We start from the raw sequence: 27,561 nt of genomic DNA on the forward strand, positions 1-27,561 counted from the left end.
CCCAAAGCATGATGTTTCCACCACCATGCTTTACAGTAGGTATGGTGTTTGATGGATGCAACTCAGTATTCTTTTTCCTCCAAACACGACAAGTTGTGTTTCTACCAAACAGTTCCAGCTTGGTTTCATCAGACCATAGGACATTCTCCCAAAACTCCTCTGGATCATCCAAATGCTCTCTAGCAAACTTCAGACGGGCCCGGACATGTACTGGCTTAAGCAGTGGGACACGTCTGGCACTGCAGGATCTGAGTCCATGGTGGCGTAGTGTGTTACTTATGGTAGGCCTTGTTACATTAGTCCCAGTTATCTGCAGTTCATTCACTAGGTCCCCCCGCGTGGTTCTGGGATTTTTGCTCACCGTTCTTGTGATCATTCTGACCCCACGCGGTGGGATTTTGCGTGGCGCCCCGAGGGAGATTATCAGTGGTCTTGAATGTCTTCCATTTTCTAATTATTGCTCCCACTGTTGATTTCTTCACTCCAAGCTGGTTGGCTATTGCAGATTCAGTCTTCCCAGCCTGGTGCAGGGCTACAATTTTGTTTCTGGTGTCCTTTGACAGCTCTTTGGTCTTCACCATAGTGGAGTTTGGAGTCAGACTGTTTGAGGGTGTGCACAGGTGTCTTTTTATACTGATAACAAGTTTAAACAGGTGCCATTACTACAGGTAATGAGTGGAGGAAAGAGGAGACTCTTAAAGAAGAAGTTACAGGTCTGTGAGAGCCAGAAATCTTGATTGTTTGTTTCTGACCAAATACTTATTTTCCACCATAATATGCAAATAAAATGATAAAAAAACAGACAATGTGATTTTCTGGATTTTTTTGTCTCAGTTTGTCTCCCATAGTTGAGGTCTACCTATGATGTAAATTACAGACGCCTCTCATCTTTTTAAGTGGTGGAACTTGCACTATTGCTGACTGACTAAATACTTTTTTGCCCCACTGTATATTCAAGAACACATATAATATCAGATGAAAGATTGAACAACACTTCTAAATGCAAGATCAAAGATTTTTCACTTTTTCTGTTGGCAGTTAAGCAGCATTTTTTAAATTCTTTCATCTATGAAGTGTGTTATGTAAGTCCTAAAGGGATGTTCAAATACAAAATGTCTAATAGATCATCTCTCTGCCACTTCAGGCAAAGGTGTTTGTCCCCTGCTTGATGATGAATGATTATTTTTTTCATTCTTTGTGTAATATGCGATTCTCAGAAAGGGATGAATCAATATACAAAAATGTTTATTGTAGTGTTCATAACAGAAATACTTTTTACTGCAACATTTCCCAGTGTTTTTCCTTGCTCACCTCTAGGGTTGAGCGACTTTCATTTTTTTTAGATCGAGTCGGGTTTTGTGAAACCCGACTTTGTCCAGAGTCGAGTCGAGTGCAGTCAGCCGATTATCGCTAAAAGTCGGGGATCGACCGAAACACGAAACCCAATGCAAGTCAATGGGGAAGCATAGTCGACAGTGAGTGGAGGCCAGGAAAACACCTACAGTGCCCATTTTAATGCCAAAAACATCCATTCTTGTTTCTGAAGCTTGTCAATCTTAATTAACTTTATAATAATAGTTGCTCAATGGAACTTGGGGGTCATTTGGCAAATTTGTGGGGGGTAGGGCTGGTTCAAGGTTTTAGTGGGCCCAGGAATCGTGGACTACGTCACGGCGGTGGAGCAGGGAGAGGTAAGTATTTCAACATTGCAAGTGCTGTGATCCTGAGCAAGCAGGGGGGCACACTTGTTCGCATTGGCACTGGCACAGGGCCCCTCAAAGTACAGCGGTGTGTTTGCACGGCGGGGCGCCTCCCACCAGCAGCGACACTTTTGCGTACTCTGAGGGGCCCTGTGCCAGTGACGTCGCCAACGAGTATGCCCCCCCCACCTGATGAAGGAACCTGCACTTTCATCTGCACCTTCCTCTTTGTCCCTGTGTAAGGTGGTATAACATGCGGGAAGGGGAACCTTACTTTCAGCAGGGTCAAATTCTGGCTGTGTAGAGTGCAAGGGGAATGTAGTGGTCTAGGTCAATGTACCAGCAGACTCATCTAGCAGTGGCTGGGCAATGGGCAGGATGAGGAGGAAACAGATATAGGGCCAAAGAATAAAGTAGGCTACATGCAGTTCAAAATTGGTAACAGGACTAAACAGGCGGCATTGCTTTGTTCAGTGGAGTAGCAAACCCAGGAGCAGCAGACACTGTTTTAAGGGCCCAAACACACTAATAGGCCAAATGCAGTTTAATATCTGATACTTTAGGCCAAAAGCCTAAGACTGAAGCTCAGCTTTATTCAGTTGAGGGCAAACACCAGGGAGGGGCAGACACCGTTAGTAGGCCCTAACCACCAATTTTTAAAAACACAGCACTTAATGAGAGCCAGAAGGTTGAAGCTCAGCTTTATTCAGTTGAGGACAAACACCAGGCAGGGGCAGACACCGTTAGTAGGCCGTAACCAAAGTTAAAGGCCAAATGCAGTTTAATATCTGATACTATAGGCCGAAAGCCAGAAGGTGGAAGCTCAGCTTTATTCAGTAGAGGGCAAACACCAGGGAGGGGCAGACACCGTTAGTAGGCCCTAGCCACCAATTTTTGAAAACACAGCACTTAATGAGAGACAGAAGGTTGAAGCTCAGCTTTATTCAGTTGAGGACAAACACCAGGCAGGGGCAGACACCGTTAGTAGGCCGTAACCAAAGTTAAAGGCCAAATGCAGTTTAATATCTGATACAATAGGCCAAAAGCCAGAAGGTGGAAGCTCAGCTTTATTCAGTTGAGGACAAACACCAGGCAGGGGCAGACACCGTTAGTAGGCCGTAACCAAAGTTAAAGGCCAAATGCAGTTTAATATCTGATACTACAGGCCGAAAGCCAGAAGGTGGAAGCTCAGCTTTATTCAGTTGAGGGCAAACACCAGGGAGGGGCAGACACCGTTAGTAGGCCCTAACCACCAATTTTTAAAAACACAGCACTTAATGAGAGCCAGAAGGTTGAAGCTCAGCTTTATTCAGTTGAGGACAAACACCAGGCAGGGGCAGACATCGTTAGTAGGCCGTAACCAAAGTTAAAGGCCAAATGCAGTTTAATATCTGATACTAAAGGCCGAAAGCCAGAAGGTGGAAGCTCAGCTTTATTCAGTTGAGGGCAAACACCAGGGAGGGGCAGACACCGTTAGTAGGCCCTAACCACCAATTTTTAAAAACACAGCACTTAATGAGAGCCAGAAGGTTGAAGCTCAGCTTTATTCAGTTGAGGACAAACACCAGGCAGGGGCAGACACTGTTAGTAGGCCCTAACCAAAGTTAAAGGCCAAATGCAGTTTAATATCTGATATACTATAGGCCGAAAGCCAGAAGGTGGAAGCTCAGCTTTATTCAGATGAGGGCAAACACCAGGGAGGGGCAGACACCGTTAGTAGGCCCTAACCACCAATTTTTAAAAACACAGCACTTAATGAGAGCCAGAAGGTTGAAGCTCAGCTTTATTCAGTTGAGGACAAACACCAGGCAGGGGCAGACACCGTTATTAGGCCCTAACCACCAATTTTTAAAAACACAGCACTTAATGAGAGCCAGAAGGTTGAAGCTCAGCTTTATTCAGTTGAGGACAAACACCAGGCAGGGGCAGACACCGTTAGTAGGCCGTAACCAAAGTTAAAGGCCAAATGCAGTTTAATATCTGATACTATAGGCCGAAAGCCAGAAGGTGGAAGCTCAGCTTTATTCAGTTGAGGGCAGACACCAGGGAGGAGCAGACACCGTTAGTAGGCCCTAACCACCAATTTTTAAAAACACAGCACTTCATGAGAGCCAGAAGGTTGAAGCTCAGCTTTATTCAGTTGAGGACAAACACCAGGCAGGGGCAGACACCGTTAGTAGGCCGTAACCAAAGTTAAAGGCCAAATGCAGTTTAATATCTGATACTATAGGCCGAAAGCCAGAAGGTGAAAGCTCAGCTTTATTCAGTTGAGGGCAAACACCAGGGAGGGGCAGACACCGTTAGTAGGCCCTAGCCACCAATTTTTGAAAACACAGCACTTAATGAGAGACAGAAGGTTGAAGCTCAGCTTTATTCAGTTGAGGACAAACACCAGGCAGGGGCAGACACCGTTAGTAGGCCGTAACCAAAGTTAAAGGCCAAAAGCAGTTTAATATCTGATACTATAGGCCAAAAGCCAGAAGGTGGAAGCTCAGCTTTATTCAGTTAAGGGCAAACACCAGGGAGGGGCAGACACCGTTAGTAGGCCCTAACCACCAATTTTTAAAAACACAGAACTTAATGAGAGCCAGAAGGTTGAAGCTCAGCTTTATTCAGTTGAGGGCAAACACCAGGGAGGGGCAGACACCGTTAGTAGGCCCTAACCACCAATTTTTAAAAACACAGCACTTAATGAGAGCCAGAAGGTTGAAGCTCAGCTTTATTCAGTTGAGGACAAACACCAGGCAGGGGCAGACACCGTTAGTAGGCCGTAACCAAAGTTAAAGGCCAAATGCAGTTTAATATCTGATACTAAAGGCCGAAAGCCAGAAGGTGGCAGCTCAGCTTTATTCAGTTGAGGGCAAACACCAGGGAGGGGCAGACACCGTTAGTAGGCCCTAACCACCAATTTTTAAAAACACAGCACTTAATGAGAGCCAGAAGGTTGAAGCTCAGCTTTATTCAGTTGAGGACAAACACCAGGCAGGGGCAGACACTGTTAGTAGGCCCTAACCAAAGTTAAAGGCCAAATGCAGTTTAATATCTGATACTATAGGCCGAAAGCCAGAAGGTGGAAGCTCAGCTTTATTCAGATGAGGGCAAACACCAGGGAGGGGCAGACACCGTTAGTAGGCCCTAACCACCAATTTTTAAAAACACAGCACTTAATGAGAGCCAGAAGGTTGAAGCTCAGCTTTATTCAGTTGAGGACAAACACCAGGCAGGGGCAGACACCGTTAGTAGGCCCTAACCACCAATTTTTAAAAACACAGCACTTAATGAGAGCCAGAAGGTTGAAGCTCAGCTTTATTCAGTTGAGGACAAACACCAGGCAGGGGCAGACACCGTTAGTAGGCCGTAACCAAAGTTAAAGGCCAAATGCAGTTTAATATCTGATACTATAGGCCGAAAGCCAGAAGGTGGAAGCTCAGCTTTATTCAGTTGAGGGCAGACACCAGGGAGGAGCAGACACCGTTAGTAGGCCCTAACCACCAATTTTTAAAAACACAGCACTTAATGAGAGCCAGAAGGTTGAAGCTCAGCTTTATTCAGTTGAGGACAAACACCAGGCAGGGGCAGACACCGTTAGTAGGCCGTATCCAAAGTTAAAGGCCAAATGCAGTTTAATATCTGATACTATAGGCCGAAAGCCAGAAGGTGGAAGCTCAGCTTTATTCAGTTGAGGGCAAACACCAGGGAGGGGCAGACACCGTTAGTAGGCCCTAACCACCAATTTTTAAAAACACAGCACTTAATGAGAGCCAGAAGGTTGAAGCTCAGCTTTATTCAGTTGAGGACAAACACCAGGCAGGGGCAGACACTGTTAGTAGGCCCTAACCAAAGTTAAAGGCCAAATGCAGTTTAATATCTGATACTATAGGCCGAAAGCCAGAAGGTGGAAGCTCAGCTTTATTCAGATGAGGGCAAACACCAGGGAGGGGCAGACACCATTAGTAGGCCCTAACCACCAATTTTTAAAAACACAGCACTTAATGAGAGCCAGAAGGTTGAAGCTCAGCTTTATTCAGTTTAGGACAAACACCAGGCAGGGGCAGACACCGTTAGTAGGCCCTAACCACCAATTTTTAAAAACACAGCACTTAATGAGAGCCAGAAGGTTGAAGCTCAGCTTTATTCAGTTGAGGACAAACACCAGGCAGGGGCAGACACCGTTAGTAGGCCGTAACCAAAGTTAAAGGCCAAATGCAGTTTAATATCTGATACTATAGGCCGAAAGCCAGAAGGTGGAAGCTCAGCTTTATTCAGTTGAGGGCAGACACCAGGGAGGAGCAGACACCGTTAGTAGGCCCTAACCACCAATTTTTAAAAACACAGCACTTAATGAGAGCCAGAAGGTTGAAGCTCAGCTTTATTCAGTTGAGGACAAACACCAGGCAGGGGCAGACACCGTTAGTAGGCCGTATCCAAAGTTAAAGGCCAAATGCAGTTTAATATCTGATACTATAGGCCGAAAGCCAGAAGGTGGAAGCTCAGCTTTATTCAGTTGAGGGAAAACACCAGGGAGGGGCAGACACCGTTAGTAGGCCCTAACCACCAATTTTTAAAAACACAGCACTTAATGAGAGCCAGAAGGTTGAAGCTCAGCTTTATTCAGTTGAGGACAAACACCAGGCAGGGGCAGACACCGTTAGTAGGCCGTAACCAAAGTTAAAGGCCAAATGCAGTTTAATATCTGATACTATAGGCCGAAAGCCAGAAGGTGGAAGCTCAGCTTTATTCAGTTGAGGGCAAACACCAGGGAGGGGCAGACACCGTTAGTAGGCCCTAACCACCAATTTTTAAAAACACAGCACTTAATGAGAGCCAGAAGGTTGAAGCTCATCTTTATTCAGTTGAGGACAAACACCAGGCAGGGGCAGACACCGTTAGTAGGCCGTAACCAAAGTTAAAGGCCAAATGCAGTTTAATATCTGATACTATAGGCTGAAAGCCAGAAGGTGGAAGCTCAGCTTTATTCAGTTGAGGGCAAACACCAGGGAGGGGCAGACACCGTTAGTAGGCCCTAACCACCAATTTTTAAAAACACAGCACTTAATGAGAGCCAGAAGGTTGAAGCTCAGCTTTATTCAGTTGAGGACAAACACCAGGCAGGGGCAGACACCGTTAGTAGGCCGTAACCAAAGTTAAAGGCCAAATGCAGTTTAATATCTGATACTATAGGCCGAAAGCCAGAAGGTGGAAGCTCCGATTTAGACAGTGGAGGACAATTTGAATTAGGGACTGCAGGCAAACTTAGTAGGCTGTCCCCTGTGGACCATGCATCCACCACATTAACCCATTGCGCCTTATTGGACACGTAATCTTCCGTGGCCATGCCTACAGGTCCATGCGTCTGTTGTCAGGTGCACCTTTGTACTCACAGATTGCCAGAGTGCATGGACAATGCGGTCTTTTACATGCTGGTGGAGGGTTGGGATGGCTTTTCTCGCAAAAGAAGTGTCGACTGGTTAGCTTGTTGCATGGTACAGCGTAGTCCATCATGGCCTTATTAATAGTAAATAAAATATATAACTAGGCTCTATGAACTTTTAAATAGGTTCCAGGGGTACACGGGCAGCATTGGTGTGGTCAGTGGAGGAGTATTGCAAGTAGGGGCCGCAGACAGGCTAACAAAGGCCTAAAATAACAAACAATAGGCAGGCATGGCAGTTTTAAATCGGTTACATGGATACACAGGCAGGCACTCCAGGCAGCATTGTGGTCAGTGGAGGAGTATTGCAAGCAGGGGCCGCAGACAGGCTATCAAAGGCCTAAAATAACAAACAATAGGCAGGCATGGCAGTTTAAAATCGGTTACATGGATACACAGGCAGGCAGCATTGTGGTCAGTGGAGGAGTATTGCAAGTAGGGGCCGCAGACAGGCTAACAAAGGCCTAAAATAACAAACAATAGGCAGGCATGGCAGTTTTAAATCGGTTACATGGATACACAGGCAGGCACTCCAGGCAGCATTGTGGTCAGTGGAGGAGTATTGAAAGTAGGGGCCGCAGACAGGCTATCAAAGGCCTAAAATAACAAACAATAGGCAGGCATGGCAGTTTAAAATCGGTTACATGGATACACAGGCAGGCAGCATTGTGGTCAGTGGAGGGTATTGCAAGTAGGGGCTGCAGACAGGCTAACAAAGGCCTAAAATAACAAACAATAGGCATGCATGGCAGTTTTAAATCGGTTACATGGATACACAGGCAGGCACTCCAGGCAGCATTGTGGTCAGTGGAGGAGTATTGCAAGTAGGGGCCGCAGACAGGCTATCAAAGGCCTAAAATAACAAACAATAGGCAGGCATGGCAGTTTAAAATCGGTTACATGGATACACAGGCAGGCAGCATTGTGGTCAGTGGAGGAGTATTGCAAGTAGGGGCCGCAGACAGGCTAACAAAGGCCTAAAATAACAAACAATAGGCAGGCATGGCAGTTTTAAATCGGTTACATGGATACACAGGCAGGCACTCCAGGCAGCATTGTGGTCAGTGGAGGAGTATTGAAAGTAGGGGCCGCAGACAGGCTATCAAAGGCCTAAAATAACAAACAATAGGCAGGCATGGAAGTTTAAAATCGGTTACATGGATACACAGGCAGGCAGCATTGTGGTCAGTGGAGGAGTATTGCAAGTAGGGGCCGCAGACAGGCTAACAAAGGCCTAAAATAACAAACAATAGGCAGGCATGGCAGTTTTAAATCGGTTACATGGATACACAGGCAGGCAGCATTGTGGTCAGTGGAGGAGTATTGCAAGAAGTGTCTGACACAGTTAGTACTCCCAAAATATAAATAGATGTTAATGTCTCGCAAAACAACTATAAATAAAAAAAAGGGTGGCATGCTTAGGTACAGGGGTGGGCTCATCTGCAGAGTTTATGACAAAGTAATTTGGCAGTAAATTAGTATTTACTGGTGTCAATATAGGACACTGACCCAGACTACTGTAACTATCATCATAGATGTCAACAAATTGGTATTGATTGTCAGTGCCAGGCATTGAATGATGTCAGCGCATAGACTAAACATTGGTGGAGCTGTGCGAGATAATTTGGCACGTGGTAGAGCACAGTTTCAGCTGGGGGGGGACTCTCTTGTGGCCGGCGGTACCGCCCCAGGGCCCCTCATGTTACAACGGTGTGTCTGACGTTGGGTGCGCACCACCACCGCCAGAGACACTACATTGTACTATGAGGGACCCAGTGGCAGTGCCATCGACCAAAAGCGAGCACACCCACCTCTTCTGACAAACAGCACTGTAACTAACGGGTGCTTGCGCCAAGTGTCGAGAGTGAGACAACGGCCCCGTGGGGGGAGTTTTCCCATTGGGGGATGTGTAAACATGTCGTATGCTGGTCAAACAGCTGCTGCAAATTAAGAGATTTTAACACTCAGTAAGACCAGTCCACAAGCAAGACCTTTTTATAGGAAAGCTAGGTGTCAGCCGGGAAAGGTGGGGCAAAATAATTTGAAATCCAGGAGTGGTTCATTTTAATGAAGGTGAGATCATCCACATTTTGGGTAGCCAGACGAGTCCTTTTTTCGGTTAATATTGAACCAGCAGCACTGAATACTCTTTCTGATAGCACACTAGCTGCTGGGCAAGCAAGCTCCTGCAACGCATATTCTGCCAATTCAGGCCAGGTGTCTAATTTGGATGCCCAGTAATCAAATGGGAATGACGGTTGAGGGAGAACATCAATAAGGGCTGAAAAATAGTTAGTAACCATACTGGACAAATGTTGTCTCCTGTCACTTTGAATAGATGCTGCAGTACCTGTCCTGTCTGCGGTCATTGCGAAATCACTCCACAACCTGGTCAGAAAACCCCTCTGTCCAACGCCACTTCTGATCTGTGCACCTCTAACACCTCTGCCCTGTAGCCCCCTGCAGCTCGTGTGAGAACCATCACCGGCGCTGTGTGCTGGGAATGCCTGAATCAAACGGTCTACAAGAGTAGCTTGTTTGGTTGCTAATATTTGTTCGAGGTTCTCATGTGGCATAATATTTTGCAATTTGCCTTTATAGCGAGGGTCAAGGATGCAGGCCAACCAGTAATCGTCATCGCTCATCATTTTAATAATGCGTGGGTCCTTTTTGAGGATACGTAAGGCATAATCCGCCATGTGGGCCAAAGTTCCAGTTGGCAAATCTGCGGTTGTGCTGGTTTGAGGGGCAGTTACAGGCAAATCTACGTCACTTGTCTCCCTTACAAAAACAGAACCCGGCCTTGCAACGCCACTAATTTCTGTTGGCCCAGGAGAAGCTTCCTCAGTAAAAAAGTACTCATCCCCATCATCCTCCTCGTCCTCCTCCTCTTCGCCCACTACCGCGTCCTCTACACGGCCCTGACCAGACAATGGCTGACTGTCATCAAGGCTTTCCTCTTCCTCGGCTGCAGACGCCTGCTCCTTTATGTGCGTCAAACTTTGCATCAGCAGACGCATTAGGGGGATGCTCATGCTTATTATTGCGTTGTCTGCACTAACCAGCCGTGTGCATTCCTCAAAACACTGAAGGACTTGACACAGGTCTTGTAGCTTCGACCACTGCACACCTGACAACTCCATGTCTGCCATCCAACTGCCTGCCCGTGTATCCTCCCACAAATACATAACAGCACGCCTCTGTTCACACATTCTCTGAAGCATGTGCAGTGTTGAGTTCCACCTTGTTGCAACGTCGATGATTAGGCGATGCTGAGGAAGGTTCAAAGAACGCTGATAGTTCTGCATACGGCTGGAGAGTACAGGTGAACGGCGGATATGCGAGCAAAGTCTGCGCACTTTGAGGAGCAGGTCGGGTAACCCCGGATAACTTTTCAGGAAGCACTGCACCATCAGGTTTAAGGTGTGAGCCAGGCAAGGAATGTGTTTCAGTTGGGAAAGGGCTATGGCAGCCATGAAATTCCTTCCGTTATCACTCACTACCTTGCCTGCCTCAAGATGTACAGTGCCCAGCCATGACTGAGTTTCTTTCTGCAAGAACTCAGACAGAACTTCCGCGGTGTGTCTGTTGTCGCCCAAACACTTCATTGCCAATACAGCCTGCTGATGCTTGCCACTAGCTGTCCCATAATGGCACACCTGGTGTGCAACAGTGGCAGCTGCGGATGGAGTGGATGTGCGACTGCGGTCTGTGGACGAGCTCTCGCTTCTGCAGGAGGAGAAGGAAGAGGAGGAGGGGGGGCGAACGCCTACAGCCAACTCTTTCCTTGACCGTGGGCTAGGCAGAACTGTCCCAATATTGCTGTCCCCTGTGGAGCCTGCATCCACCGCATTCACCCAGTGTGCCGTGATGGACACGTAGCGTCCCTGGCCATGCCTACTGGTCCATGCATCTGTTGTCAGGTGCACCTTTGTAGTCACAGACTGCCTGAGTGCATGGACGATGCGGTCTTTAACATGCTGTTGGAGGGCTGGGATGGCTTTTCTAGAAAAGAAGTGCCGACTGGGTAGCTCGTAGCGTGGTACAGCGTAGTCCATCAGCGCTTTGAAAGCTTTGCTTTCAACTAACCGGTAGGGCATCATCTCTAATGAGATTAGTCTAGCAATGTGGGCGTTCAAACCCTGTGTACGCGAATGCGAGGATGAGTACTTCCTTTTCCTAACAAGAGTCTCATGTAGGGTGAGCTGGACTGGAGAGCTGGAGATCGTGGAACTAGCGGTGGTGCCGGTGGACATGGGTGAGTGAGAGAGGGTTGGAGATGGTATTCTTGCCGGTGCCCTACATGCAGTGTTTCCTACTACTAACCTGGTGATTCCCTGACTGCTTTGGCCTGGCGATGAAAGCTGCACAGATACTGCAGGTTGTGTGGGAAATGGTAAGCTTACAGGGAGGGAAGGGACGTAGCGTTGCTGACTAGCTTCATTGGCCGAGGGTGCTGCAACCTTTAGGGACGTTTGGTAGTTAGTCCAGGCTTGCAAATGCATGGTGGATAAATGTCTATGCATGCAACTTGTATTTAGACTTTTAAGATTCTGACCTCTGCTTAAGGTAGTTGAACATTTTTGACAGATGACTTTGCGCTGATCATTTGGATGTTGTTTAAAAAAATGCCAGACTGCACTCTTTCTACTGTCGGATACCTTTTCAGGCATTGCAGACTGAGCTTCTTTAACCGGATGGCCACGCTGTCCTCCAACTGGTTTAGGTTTTGCCACGCGTTTTTGGCCAGATACGGGCCCGGTAGATGGAACCTGTTGTGATGTTGATGCCTGCTGTGGCTCCTCCTCCTCCGCTTCAGAACTACTGCCGCCTGTACCCTGTTCCCCCAATGGCTGCCAATTGGGGTCCACAACTGGGTCATCTATGACCTCCTCTTCTATGTTGTGTGCAACTTCGTCTGTGTCACCGTGTAAGCCGGTGGTATTGCGTTCGTGACGGAGCACCATAGTCTCCGCTGGTTTTGATTCTGCCTCAGTACACTGCGAGGGCAATGTTCTGGTCTGAGTCAAAGGAACAGCATAGTAATCTGGCTGTGGCTGTGCATCTGTGCACTCCATGTCCGATTCAACTTCTAATGGGCATAGCCTGTTAACTGTTTCACTGTGTAACCCAGGAACGGTATGTGTAAAGAGCTCCATGGAGTAACCTGTTGTGTCGACTGACGCATCCTTCACTGTTGTTTTTTGTGAAGGACACAAGGAAGCGACTTGTTCCTGACCGGGAGCACCCACTGACGATGCACTGCTCTGACATTTGGCACTTTCCGAGGAGGAGGCGAAAGAGTTAGAGGCAGAGTCAGCAATGAAAGCCAATACTTGTTCCTCCTGCTCCGGCTTCAAAAGTGGTTTTCCTACTCCCAGAAAAGAGAGCGTTCGAGGCCTTGTGTAGCCAGACAACGAACCTGGCTCAACAACTCGAGACTTAGGTGCTGTACTGCTTTTACCACGACCACCTGATGCTCCACCACCACTACCATCATTACCAGCTGACAATGACCGCCCACGGCCACGACCTCTTCCACTAGACTTCCTCATTGTTTGCAAAACGTAACCAAAGTAACGTTATTTGTTACTGTAAAACAACTTATCAGGTGAACTCAAACTTCTGTAGGATTTATATATACCTTTATAGGTGCCTGACACTGAAAGGAAAATCAGGCCCAATGTTACACACTAGGTTTTCTGTGCCCCAATAATTTGAGACAGATGGCACACACAGGACCAGCACTCAAGCAGAAATGCCAATCTTAATCTCCCACTATTTTTTTGTTTGGAAAAGGGAGAATTAAAAAAAAAAAAAAAAATGGCCAAGTATTACACAGTGTTTTCGGTGGCACACAATGAGAGACAGATACCACACACAGCAATGGCACGGAGGCAGACTTGCCAATATTTATCTCCCACTAATTTTTTTTTTGGAAAAGGGAGAATGTACCCCCCCCCCAAAAAAAAATGGCCAAGTATTACACAGTGTTTTCGGTGGCACACGATGAGAGACAGATACCACACACAGCAATGGCACGGAGGCAGACTTGCCAATATTTATCTCCCACTAATTTTTTTTTGGAAAAGGGAGAATGTACCCCCCCCAAAAAAAGGGCCAAGTATTACACAGTGTTTTCGGTGCCACACAATGACAGACAGATGCCACACACAGCAATGGCACGGAGGCAGACTTGCCAATATTTATCTCCCACTAATTTTTTTTTGGAAAAGGGAGAATTTAGCAAAAAAAAAAAAAATGGCCAAGTATTACACAGTGTTTTCGGTGCCACACAATGACCGACAGATGCCACACACAGCAATGGCACGGAGGCAGACTTGCCAATATTTATCTCCCACTAATTTTTTTTTTGGAAAAGGGAGAATGTACCCCCCCCAAAAAAAAAATGGCCAAGTATTACACAGTGTTTTCGGTGGCACACAATGAGAGACAGATACCACACACAGCAATGGCACGGAGGCAGACTTGCCAATAATTATCTCCCACTAATTTTTTTTTTGGAAAAGGGAGAATGTACCCCCCCAAAAAAAAAAATGGCCAAGTATTACACAGTGTTTTCGGTGTCACACAATGACAGACAGATGCCACACACAGCAATGGCACGGAGGCAGACTTGCCAATATTTATCTCCCACTAATTTTTTTTTGGGAAAAGGGAGAATGTACCCCCCCCCCAAAAAAAAAATGGCCAAGTATTACACAGTGTTTTCGGTGGCACATAATGAGAGACAGATACCACACACAGCAATGGCACGGAGGCAGACTTGCCAATATTTATCTCCCACTAAGTTTTTTTTGGAAAAGGGAGAATTTAGCAAAAAAAAAAAAAGGGCCAAGCATTACACAGTGTTTTCGGTGGCACACAATGAGAGACAGATACCACACACAGCAATGGCACGGAGGCAGACTTGCCAATATTTATCTCCCACTAATTTTTTTTTTGGAAAAGGGAGAATTTAGCAAAAAAAAAAAAAAAATGGCCAAGTATTACACAGTGTTTTCGGTGCCACACAATGACAGACAGATGCCACACACAGCAATGGCACGGAGGCAGACTTGCCAATATTTATCTCCCACTAATTTTTTTTTTTTGGAAAAGGGAGAATGTACCCCCCCAAAAAAAAAAAATGGCCAAGTATTACACAGTGTTTTCGGTGCCACACAATGAGAGAGATGCCACACACAGCAATGGCACGGAGGCAGACTTGCCAATATTTATCTCCCACTAATTTTTTTTGTTGGAAAAGGGAGAATGTACCCCCCCCCAAAAAAAAAATGGCCAAGTATTACACAGTGTTTTTGGTGCCACACAATGACAGACAGATGCCACACACAGCAATGGCACGGAGGCAGACTTGCCAATATTTATCTCCCACTAATTTTTTTTTTGGAAAAGGGAGAATTTAGCAAAAAAAAAAAAAGGGCCAAGTATTACACAGTGTTTTCGGTGGCACACAATGAGAGACAGATACCACACACAGCAATGGCATGGAGGCAGACTTGCCAATATTTATGTCCCACTATTTTTTTTTTTGGAAAAGGGAGAATGTACCCAAAAAAAAAAAAAAATGGCCAAGTATTACACAGTGTTTTCGGTGCCACACAATGAGAGACAGATACCACACACAGCAATGGCACGGAGGCAGACTTGCCAATATTTATCTCCCTGCAGTTATCTCAGAATAGTATGGCAGGCAGCTATAACAAGGACTGCTGCACACAAAAGTGTGGACAAACACACAAGATAGCTGTGCAGAAAGGAAGGAAAAACAGGATTTGTGCTTTGAAAAAAGCAGTTGGTTTGCACAGCGGCGTACACACAGGCACAGCAACGCAGCTATCAGGGTCAGGGAGGCTTTTAGTGCAGCCCAATGAGCTACAGTGCTGAGGAAAAAAAAATGTAGCTTCCACTGTCCCTGCAATCAAAAGGTGGTGTTGGACAGTGGAAATCGCTACAGCACAAGCGGTTTGTAGCTTTATGTACCCTGCCTATCACTATCCCTGCTTCCGAAGAATCTGCAGCAACCTCTCCCTACGCTCAGATCAGCAGCAGTAAGATGGCGGTCGGCGGGAACGCCCCTTTATAGCCCCTGTGACGCCGCAGAAAGCAAGCCAATCACTGCCCTTCTCTAAGATGGTGGGGACTGAGAACTATGTCATCACGCTGCCCACACTCTGCATCCACCTTCATTGGCTGAGAAATGGCGCTTTTAGCATCATTGAAACGCGACTTTGGCGCGGAAGTTGTGTACCGCATGGCAGACCCCACACAGGGATCGGCTCGGTTTCATGAGACGCCGACTTTGCCAAAAGTCGGCAACTTATGAAAATGAACGATCCGTTTCGCTCAACCCTACTCACCTCCATTTACTATTCAGAAAATAAATGTATTGCGATGACCCATATGTTAGGCCTCAAAATGTACAGTGGCACTAAAGTTAGGACACCCCTTTTCAAAATTACTGTTATTGTGAACAGTTAATCAAGTTGAAGATGCAATGATTTCTAAAAGGCCTAAAGTTGAAAATGACATTTCTTTTGTATTTTAGGCAAATATATATATATATATATGAATATATAATATATTATGTTGCATACTGTATGTATATATATATATATATATATATATATATATATATATATATATATATATATATATATATATAGTCATTTTTTACATTTTAAAAATTACAAAAAAGAAAATGGGCCAATGCAAAAGTTTGGGTCCCCTTGGAGATTTGTGTGCTCAGTAGTGTTGAGCATTCCGATACCGCAAGTATCGGGTATCGGCCGATATTTGCTGTATCGGAATTCCAATACCGAGTTCCGATATTTTTGTGATATCGGAAATCGGAATCGGAGGTTCCCAGTGTATGGTTCCCAGGGTCTGGAGGAGAGGAGACTCTCCTTCAGGCCCTGGGATCCATATTCATGTAAAAAATAAAGAATAAAAATAAAAAATATGGATATACTCACCCGTCCGACGGACCCTGGACCTTAGCGGTGCAACCGTCAGCCTCCGTTCCTAAGAATGCAGTGAGTGTACAGGACCTGCGATGATGTTGCGGTCTTGTGATTGGTCGCGTGACCGCTCATGTGACCGCTCACGTGACCGCGACGTCATCGAAGGTCCTTCACTCACTGCATTCTTAGGAACAGAGGCTGCCGGTTGCACCGCTAAGGTCCAGGGTCCGTCCGAGGGTGAGTATATCCATATTTTTTATTTGTATTCTTTATTTTTTACATGAATATGGATCCTAGGGCCTGAAGGAGAGTTTCCTCTCCTTTCAGACCCTGGGAACCATCCATGATACCTTCCGATATTTGTGTCCCATTGACCTGTATTGGTATCGGTATCGGCGATATCCGATATTTTTTGGATATCGGCCGATCCAATCTGATATGGATACTTTCAAATATCGGACGGTATCGCTCAACACTAGTGCTCAGATAACTTTGACCTATTCTTCAGACCTTAATTAGCCTGTTAGGGTCATGGCTTATTCACAGTCATCATTACTTAAAGCCAGGTGATGTAGTTTTCTCAGCTTCATAAAACCCAGGTTCCTCTAACCCTGTGCAAAAAAACAGCAGCCATGGATCCTTTTAGCAACTGCCTATCACTCAGAATATGGTGGAGGCCCACAAAGCAGGAGAAAGCTATAAGAACTAACAAAGCGTAGCCATTTCCTCAGTTCGAAATGTAATTAAGAAATGGCAGTTAATAGAAACAGTGGTGGTCACTAGGGTTGAGCGAAACGGGTCGGCCAGAAGTCAGAAGTCGCCGACTTTTGGCAAAGTCGGGTTTCATGTAACCCGACCCGACCCCAGTGTGGGGTCGGCCATGAGGTCGGCGATCTTCTGAATCTGGGATCGGAATTCCGATACCGAGTTCCGATATGTTTGTGATATCGGGAATCGGTATCGGAATCCATATTTAAGTGTAAAATAAAGAATCAAAAAAAAAAATATTGATATACTCACCCTCTGACGCGCCCTGGTACTAACCGGCAGCCTTCCTTCCTAAGAATCAGCGCGTGAATGGCCTGCGGTGACGTCCGCGGCTTGTGATTGGTCGCGTGGCGGTCACATGGGCCGTCGCGACCAATCACAAAGCCGTGACGTCATCTTAAGGTCCTTCACGCGCTGATTCTTAGGAAGGAAGGCTGCCGGAAAGAAGCCGAGGGTGAGTATATACCTAATAGGAATATACTCACCCTCGGGCGCTCCCTGCTTCTTTCCGGCAGCCTTCCTTCCTAAGAATCAGCGCGTGAAGGACCTTAAGATGATGTCACGGCTTTGTGATTGGTCGCGACGGCCCATGTGACCGCCACGCGACCAATCACAAGCCGCGGACGTCATTCTCAGGTCCTAAATTCCAAGAATTTAGGAATTTAGGACCTGAGAATGACGTCCGCGGCTTGTGATTGGTCGCGTGGCGGTCACATGGGCCGTCGCGACCAATCACAAAGCCGTGACGTCACGGAAGGCCCTGGACGCGCTCATTTTAACCAAAGCAGGCCGCCGGTTCCCTCGGTAAGTTGCAGGGGCCGCCGGACAGGTGAGTATATCAATATTTTTTATTTTAATTCTTTATTTTACACTTAAATATGGATCCCAGGGCCTGAAGGAGAGTTTCCTCTCCTTCAGACCCTGGGAACCATAGTATCCCATTGCAGTGCATTGGGTTTCGGGTTTCGGCCGACCCCGACTTTTTTATAGGATCGGCCGATTTCACTCGATCCGACTTTTGAGAAAGGGCTTCGGTGAAATAGGTATTTGGTGAGTATAACTGTTTGTTATTTTTAAATAAAAAAGTAAAAGTGTGTTTTGTTTTATTTCTAATAAAAGACTTTATACTTGCTGTGTCTTTATTTATAATATAACAATAGGATTAGCACGGTGGCTCAGTGTTTAGCGCTGGAGTCATGGGTTCAAATCTCACCAAGCACAACATCTGCAAGGAGTTTGCATGTTCTCCCCATGTTTGCGTGGGTTTCCTCTGGGCACTCCGGTTTCCTCCCACGTTCCAAAGACATACTGATAGGGAATTTAGATTGTCAGCCCCATCGGGGACAGCAATCATAATGTGTGCAAACTGTAATGCGGTGCGGAATATGTTAGAGCTATATAAAAATAAACATTATTATTAGTAATGGACAGATGTCTTATAGACCCTTATTCATTACTAATCTGTGGGATTGATGTCACCTGATAATACAAAGGTGACATCAACCCCACAAATACGAACCCCACTTGCCACCACCACAGGGCTAGTGAGTAGAGTGGGGCAAAGTGCCAGAATTGGCACATTTTAGATGCGCCTTTTCTGTGCAACTGTGGGCTGCTATTTTTAGGCTGGAAGGGGCCAATATCCATGACACTTTACCAGCCTGAAAATACCAGCTTCCAGCTGTCTGCTTTAGCAAGGCTGGTTGTCAAAAATAGGGGGACTCCACGCTGTCTTTTTAAATGATTTATTTTAATAATTAAAAAATAGAGTGTGGGGACCCTTCTATTCTTGATAGCCAGCCTTGCTGAAGCTGACAGCTGAGGGTTGCAGGTTTGTGAGTTTTGCCTGGCTGGTTATCAAAAATACAGGGGAACCCAAGCCAGGTTTTTTTTAAATTATTTATTTACAGTGCAGGAGCTGACTAATGAATACACCCATCAGCCGCTCCTGCTCTCTCTGTTATTAGCGGCAGCAGGTGTTGGAAGATTGGAGCAGTAGTCCCATCCGTTGACATCAGTGACCGGAGGTAAACTTTATACTTACGATCACAGCTGAGCACTCACACTGTCATTTGACAGCGTGGGAGCTGCGGCTCACTGACCGGCGGGGATGATTTCACCGCCAATCAGAAGTGGTGTTTTCTGCGCTGTCATGCACAAAACAGCATGACAAACACCTAGTGATCGGGCAGCCAAACCTGAACAGTAACACGGACTTCCTGATGAAGTCCTTGTTCGGAGTCCGTACCCAAACAGTAGGTACCAGTTCGGTATGGACGCAAAATTTTACTGTTCGGGTTCGCCCATCTCTGGTGACTAGGCTTCAAAATAGCAGGGCATGCAAGACTACTCAAGAATCTCACAGAACTGGAATAATTTTCCAAGGAAGAATGGATGAAAAACCCTCAAATAAGAATTGAAAGACTCTTGTCTGTCTACAAAAAGCGTTTACAAGTTATGATACTTTCAAAAGAGGGTGCTATTAAGTACTAAACATGCAGGGTGCACAAACATTTTTGCATCGTCCCATTTTTATTTCTGTAATTTATAAAACGTATAATATGAAAATATATATATTTTTGGCCTAAGCACAAAGTATATGTGTCATGTTTAACTTTAGGCCTTTTTATAGATCAGTTCATCTTCAACTTGTTTAGCTATTTTCAATTTCAGAAATTTTGACTATTCGGTGCCCAAACTTTTACATTCCACTGTATACTGTATGTTTGCAGGATGAATATAAGGTGCCCCCTGAAGAAGTATGGACAAAACGCAAGTCGGGGTTGAGGCACGGCACGGACCCTCCATCTCATATAGTAAGTCACTATCTTAGGGCTTTTTGCCCATGTTGATTTTGCTTTCACAGCCAGTGCAGATGGTGATTGTCTTATTCTTACTATAGAATCATAGAATCATAGACTGGTAGAGTTGGAAGGCACCTCCTGGGTCATCTGGTCCAACCCCCTGCTCAAAGCAAGATTCACTAAATCATCCCAGATAGATTGTCTCATTCTTACTATAGAATTCTAGAATCCTAGACTTTTAAGGAACCTCCTGGGTCATCTGGTCCAATCCCCTGCTCAAAGCAGGATTCACTGAATCATCACAGACAAATGTCTGTCCAGCCTCTGTTTGAATACTTCCATGGAAGGAGAACTCACCACTAGGGTTGAGCGAAACGGATCGGTCATTTTCATAAGTCGCCGACTTTTGGAAAAGTCGGGTTTCATGAAACCCGACCCGATCCCAGCGTGGGATCGGCCATGCGGTACACGATCTTCGTGCCAAAGTCGCGTTTCATATGACGCTTAAAGCGCCATTTTTCAGCCAATGAAGGTGCACGCAGAGTGTGGGCAGCGTGATGACATAGGTCCTGGTCCCCACCATCTTAGAGAAGGGCATGGCAGTGATTGGCTTGCTTTCTGCGGTGTCACAGGGGCTATAAAGGGGTGTTCCCGCCGACCGCCATCTTACTGCTGCTGATCTGAGCGTAGGGAGAGGATGCTGTCGCTTCGTCAGAAGCAGGGATAGCGTTAGGCAGGGTAAATTAACCCCGAAACCGCTTGTGCTGTAGCGATTTCCACTGTCCAACACCACCTTTTCTTTGCAGGGACAGTGGAGGCTAGATTTCTCTTCATCATCTCTGTAGGTTATAAGGCTCCCTGATAGCTGCGTTGCTGTGTGTATGCCGCTGTGCAAAGCAACTGCTTTTTTCCAAACACAAATCCTGTTGCTCCTTCCTTTCTGCACAGCTATCTTGTTTGTTTGTCCACACTTTTGACTTTTGTGTGCAGCACTCCTTTTTATTGCTGCCTGCCACACTTTTCTGAGATTACTGTAGGGAGATAGTAATTGTAGTACTTTTTTTTTTTTGTTATATCTCTTCGAGCCACTTTCTGCCACAGAAAACCTACTGTATAACAGTGTGCCTGATTTCTTCCTAATTCTCCCATAAAACAAAAAAAAGTGGGAGATTAAGACTGGCAAATCTGCATTAGTGCCAGTCCTGTGTGTGGCATCTGTCTTTTTTTTTCTGCCACAGAAAACCTACTGTATAACAGTGTGCCTGATTTCTTCCTAATTCTCCCATAAAACAAAAAAAAAGTGGGAGATTAAGACTGGCAAATCTGCATTAGTGCCAGTCCTGTGTGTGGCTTCTGTCTTTTTTTTCTGCCACAGAAAACCTACTGTATAACAGTGTGCCTGATTTCTTCCTAATTCTCCCATAAAACAAAAAAAAGTGGGAGATTAAGACTGGCAAATCTGCATTAGTGCCAGTCCTGTGTGTGGCATCTGGTTTTTTTTCTGCCACAGAAAACCTACAGTGTTGTGAACTCTGTTTTCAGGCTCCCTCTTGTGGTCACAGGTGGTATTGTGTGACTTTTTGTTTTGGGCTCCCCCTGGTGGCTTTGTTTGTTATCCTGCAGGTCTGTGGCTATCAGCTGCCTCGTTATTCACTTGGGAGTTTCCTATTTAGCTCTGTTTCACTTCCACTTGTTGCCGGCTGTCAATGTACTCAGTGCTATTCTGATTACTCCTGATGATTTTCGGTTTCAGTCTCTTCAGGAGAAGCTAAGTTCTGTTTAATTATTTTTTGCTCATCAGTCTGCAATATGATTTCTGTGTATGATGAGTTTAGTCCAGCTTGCTAATATGTGATTTCTTCTGCTGGTTTGCTCTGGGGTACAGAGTTGCTTCCCCCGCACCGTTAGTTGGTGCGGGGGCTCGAGCGATCTCTGCGTGGATATTTTGAATAGGGTTTTAAATTGACCGCACAGTTCCCTTTCTATTTTCTGCTTTCTAGTGTTAGCGGGCCTCATTCGCTAAATCTAATTTCATCTCTGCGTTTGTGCTTTCCCCTTAACTCACCGTTAATATTTGTGGGGGGCTATTCTATATCTTTGGGGTCATTTCACTGAGGCAAGTGAGGACTTTCGTTCCCTCTAGGAATAGTCAGTTTCTCAGGCCGTGAAGAGACGTCTAGGATTTTCAGGTAACGTTCCACGGCTGCCTATAGTTGTTTGCGGATAGGATCAGGTTGCGGTCAATTCAGTTACCACTTCCCCAGAGTTTGTAGTCGGTTTAGTTACTTAGCTAGTCCTACTTGCGATCCTTGCCACTAGGATCATAACACTACAGTATAACAGTGTGCCAGATTTCTTCCTAATTCTCCCATAAAACAAAAAAAAGTGGGAGATTAAGACTGGCAAATCTGCATTAGTGCCAGTCCTGTGTGTGGCATCTGTCTTTTTTTTCTGCCACAGAAAACCTACTGTATAACAGTGTGCCTGATTTCTTCCTAATTCTCCCATAAAACAAAAAAAAGTGGGAGATTAAGACTGGCAAATCTGCATTAGTGCCAGTCCTGTGTGTGGCATCTGGTTTTTTTTCTGCCACAGAAAACCTACAGTGTTGTGAACTCTGTTTTCAGGCTCCCTCTTGTGGTCACAGGTGGTATTGTGTGACTTTTTGTTTTGGGCTCCCCCTGGTGGCTTTGTTTGTTATCCTGCAGGTCTGTGGCTATCAGCTGCCTCGTTATTCACTTGGGAGTTTCCTATTTAGCTCTGTTTCACTTCCACTTGTTGCCGGCTGTCAATGTACTCAGTGCTATTCTGATTACTCCTGATGATTTTCGGTTTCAGTCTCTTCAGGAGAAGCTAAGTTCTGTTTAATTATTTTTTGCTCATCAGTCTGCAATATGATTTCTGTGTATGATGAGTTTAGTCCAGCTTGCTAATATGTGATTTCTTCTGCTGGTTTGCTCTGGGGTACAGAGTTGCTTCCCCCGCACCGTTAGTTGGTGCGGGGGCTCGAGCGATCTCTGCGTGGATATTTTGAATAGGGTTTTAAATTGACCGCACAGTTCCCTTTCTATTTTCTGCTTTCTAGTGTTAGCGGGCCTCATTCGCTAAATCTAATTTCATCTCTGCGTTTGTGCTTTCCCCTTAACTCACCGTTAATATTTGTGGGGGGCTATTCTATATCTTTGGGGTCATTTCACTGAGGCAAGTGAGGACTTTCGTTCCCTGTAGGAATAGTCAGTTTCTCAGGCCGTGAAGAGACGTCTAGGATTTTCAGGTAACGTTCCACGGCTGCCTATAGTTGTTTGCGGATAGGATCAGGTTGCGGTCAATTCAGTTACCACTTCCCCAGAGTTTGTAGTCGGTTTAGTTACTTAGCTAGTCCTACTTGCGATCCTTGCCACTAGGATCATAACAGTACAGCCGGCCGGTAAAGTGTTAATTGCATGGCAGAAGCAGGAGAAAAGAAGCCTTGAGAATTTTTTTTTTTTTTTGCCGTGTGTCTAGCTGCTGTGTGTCTAGCTTCTCTCCTCCTCTTAATCTTGGTGTGGCTCTGAACTCAGCTGCTGATATGGATATTCAGAGTTTGGCCTCCAGTGTAGATCATCTTGCTGCAAGGGTACAAAATATTCAGGATTTTGTTGTTCACAGTCCTATGTCAGAGCCTAGAATACCTATTCCGGAGTTGTTTTCTGGAGATAGATCTAGGTTCCTGAATTTTAAGAACAATTGTAAATTGTTTCTTTCTTTGAAACCTCGTTCCTCTGGTGATTCCGTTCAGCAAGTTAAAATTATAATTTCTTTCTTGCGTGGTGACCCTCAAGATTGGGCCTTCGCATTGGCGCCAGGGGATCCGGCATTGCTCAGTGTTGATGCGTTTTTTCTGGCCCTTGGATTGCTCTATGAGGAGCCTAATCTTGAGAACCAGGCTGAAAAAGCGTTGTTGGCCCTCTCTCAGGGGCAAGATGAAGCAGAGGTGTACTGCCAGAAATTTCGGAAATGGTCGGTGCTTACTCAGTGGAATGAGTGTGCCCTGGCTGCAAATTTCAGAAAAGGTCTTTCTGAGGCCATTAAGAATGTCATGGTGGGGTTCCCTACGCCTGCAGGTCTGAATGAGTCAATGACTCTGGCCATTCAGATTGATCGGCGTTTGCGGGAGCGCAAACCTGCGCACTATTTGGCGGTGTCTTCTGAACAGACACCTGAGTCTATGCAATGTGATAGAATTCTGACCAGAAGTGAACGGCAAAATTATAGACGGCAAAATGGGTTGTGCTTTTACTGTGGTGACTCAGCTCATGTTATCTCAGCATGCTCTAGCATGCTCTAAGCGCAAAAAAAAGGTTGATAAATCTGTCAACATTGGTACTTTACAGCCTAAGTTCATTTTGTCTGTTACCCTGATTTGTTCCTTGTCATCTTACCCGGTTATGGCTTTTGTAGATTCAGGTGCTGCCCTGAGTCTGATGGACTTGTCATTTGCCAGGCGCTGTGGTTTTGTTTTGGAGCCTTTAAAATTCCCTATTCCACTAAGGGGAATTGATGCTACGCCATTGGCTACGAATAAACCTCAGTACTGGACACAAGTGACCATGTGCATGACTCCTGTTCATCAGGAGGTGATTCGCTTTCTCGTGCTGCATAATTTACATGATGTTGTCGTGTTGGGTCTGCCATGGTTGCAGACTCATAATCCAGTCTTGGATTGGAAAGCAATGTCTGTGTCAAGTTGGGGTTGTCAGGGAATTCATGGCGACGCTCCTGTGGTGTCAATTGCTTCATCCACTCCTTCTGAAGTCCCTGAGTTTTTGTCAGACTACCAGGATGTATCTGATGAGCCCAAACTCAGTTCTCTACCTCCTCATAGGGATTGTGATTGTGCTATAAATTTGATTCCTGGTAGTAAGTTTCCTAAGGGAAGACTTTTCAATTTGTCAGTGCCGGAGCATGCTGCCATGCGGAGTTATATAAAGGAGTCTTTGGAGAAAGGACTTATTCGCCCCTCCTCCTCCCCTCTTGGTGCGGGGTTCTTTTTTGTGGCTAAGAAGGATGGTTCTCTGAGACCTTGTATTGATTATCGCCTTCTAAATAAAATCACGGTCACATTTCAGTATCCTTTGCCATTGTTATCTGATCTGTTTGCTCACATTAAGGGGTCTAGTTGGTTCACCAAGATAGATCTTCGTGGTGCGTATAACCTTGTGCGTATTAAGCAGGGTGATGAATGGAAAACTGCATTTAATACGCCCGTAGGCCATTTTGAGTACTTGGTGATGCCTTTTGGACTTTCTAACGCTCCTTCTGTCTTTCAGTCTTTTATGCACGACATCTTCCGCGAATATCTGAATAAATTTATGATTGTGTATCTGGATGATATTCTGTTTTTTTCTGATGATTGGGAGTCCCATGTTAAGCAGGTCAGGATGGTGTTTCAGGTCCTGCGTGCCAATGCTTTATTTGTGAAGGGCTCAAAATGTCTTTTTGGAGTCCAGAAGGTTTCTTTTTTGGGTTTCATTTTTTCTCCTTCTACTATTGAGATGGACCCAGTCAAGGTTCAGGCTATTCATGACTGGACGCAGCCTACATCTGTTAAGAGTCTTCAGAAGTTCTTGGGTTTTGTTAATTTTTACCGTCGCTTCATCGCTAATTTTTCTGGTGTTGTTAAGCCTTTGACGGATTTGACCAAGAAAGGTTCTGATGTTACTAACTGGTCTCCTGCGGCTGTGGAGGCCTTTCGGGTGCTGAAGCGCCGGTTTTCTTCGGCTCCGGTCTTATGTCAGCCAGATGTCTCTCTTCATTTCCAGGTCGAGGTTGATGCTTCCGAGATTGGAGCGGGGGCTGTTTTGTCGCAGAGAAGCGCCGATGGCTCTGTGATGAAGCCATGTGCTTTCTTTTCAAGAAAGTTTTCGCCTGCCGAGCGGAATTATGATGTCGGTAATCGGGAGTTGTTGGCTATGAAGTGGGCATTTGAGGAGTGGCGACATTGGCTCGAGGGAGCTAAGCATCGTGTGGAGGTCTTGACTGATCACAAGAATCTGATTTATCTCGAGTCGGCCAAGCGGCTGAATCCTAGACAGGCTCGTTGGTCGTTGTTTTTCTCTCGTTTTGATTTTGTGGTCTCGTACCTGCCTGGTTCGAAGAATGTAAAGGCTGATGCTCTTTCTAGGAGTTTTGTGCCTGACTCTCCTGGAGATTCAGAGCCGGCTGGTATTCTCAGAGAAGGGGTGATTTTGTCTGCCATCTCCCCAGATTTGCGACGAGTGCTGCAGGAGTTTCAGGTGGATAGACCTGACCATTGTCCACCGGAGAGACTGTTTGTCCCGGATAGATGGACCAGCAGAGTTATTTCCGAGGTTCATTCTTCGGTGTTGGTGGTCCATCCTGGAATATTTGGTACCAGAGATTTGGTGGCCAGGTCCTTTTGGTGGCCTTCCTTGTCGCGGGATGTGCGTTGCTTTGTGCAGTCTTGTGGAATTTGTGCTCGGGCTAAGCCTTGCTGTTCTTGTGCCAGTGGTTTGCTGTTACCTTTGCCTGTCCCGAAGAGGCCTTGGACGCACATTTCCATGGATTTTATTTCGGATCTCCCTGTCTCTCAGAGAATGTCTGTCATCTGGGTGGTGTGTGATCGTTTTTCTAAGATGGTCCATTTGGTGCCCTTGCCTAAGTTGCCTTCCTCCTCCGAGTTGGTTCCGCTGTTTTTTCAAAATGTGGTTCGTTTGCATGGGATCCCTGAAAATATTGTTTCCGACAGAGGATCCCAGTTTGTGTCTAGATTTTGGCGGACCTTTTGCGCTAAGATGGGCATTGATTTGTCTTTTTCGTCAGCCTTCCATCCTCAGACGAATGGCCAAACCTAACGAACTAATCAGACCTTGGAAACCTATTTGAGATGTTTTGTTTCTGCTGATCAGGACGACTGGGTGACTTTTTTGCCATTGGCCGAGTTTACCCTTAATAATCGGGCTAGTTCTGCTACTTTGGTTTCTCCTTTTTTTGTAATTCGGGGTTTCATCCTCATTTTTCCTCGGGTCAGGTGGAGCCTTCTGACTGTCCTGGAGTGGATGTTGTGGTGGATAGGTTGCATCAGATTTGGAATCATGTTGTGGACAATTTGAAGCTGTCACAAGAGAAGGCTCAGCGCTTTGCCAACCGCCATCGCTGTGTGGGTCCCCGACTTCGCGTTGGGGACTTGGTGTGGTTGTCTTCTCGCTTTGTTCCTATGAAGGTCTCCTCTCCTAAGTTCAAGCCTCGGTTTATCGGTCCTTATAAGATTTTGGAAGTCCTTAACCCTGTGTCATTTCGTTTGGACCTCCCAGCATCGTTTGCTATTCATAATGTGTTTCATCGGTCGTTGTTGCGGAGGTATGTGGTGCCTGTGGGTCCTCCGGTTGAGCCTCCTGCCCCTGTGCTGGTTGAGGGAGAATTGGAATACGTGGTGGAGAAGATCTTGGATTCTCGTATTTCTAGACGGAGGCTTCAGTATTTGGTTAAATGGAAGGGCTATGGTCAGGAGGATAATTCCTGGGTTGTCGCCTCTGATGTTCATGCGGCCGATTTGGTTCATGCCTTCCATGTGGCTCACCCTGATCGCCCTGGGGGTTTAGATGAGGGTTCGGTGACCCCTCCTCAAGGGGGGGGTACTGTTGTGAACTCTGTTTTCAGGCTCCCTCTTGTGGTCACAGGTGGTATTGTGTGACTTTTTGTTTTGGGCTCCCCCTGGTGGCTTTGTTTGTTATCCTGCGGGTCTGTGGCTATCAGCTGCCTCGTTATTCACTTGGGAGTTTCCTATTTAGCTCTGTTTCACTTCCACTTGTTGCCGGCTGTCAATGTACTCAGTGCTATTCTGATTACTCCTGATGATTTTCGGTTTCAGT

Source organism: Ranitomeya variabilis, chromosome 2, assembly GCF_051348905.1.
Source record: "Ranitomeya variabilis isolate aRanVar5 chromosome 2, aRanVar5.hap1, whole genome shotgun sequence".
In the NCBI taxonomy this organism is placed as follows: Eukaryota; Metazoa; Chordata; class Amphibia; order Anura; family Dendrobatidae; genus Ranitomeya; species Ranitomeya variabilis.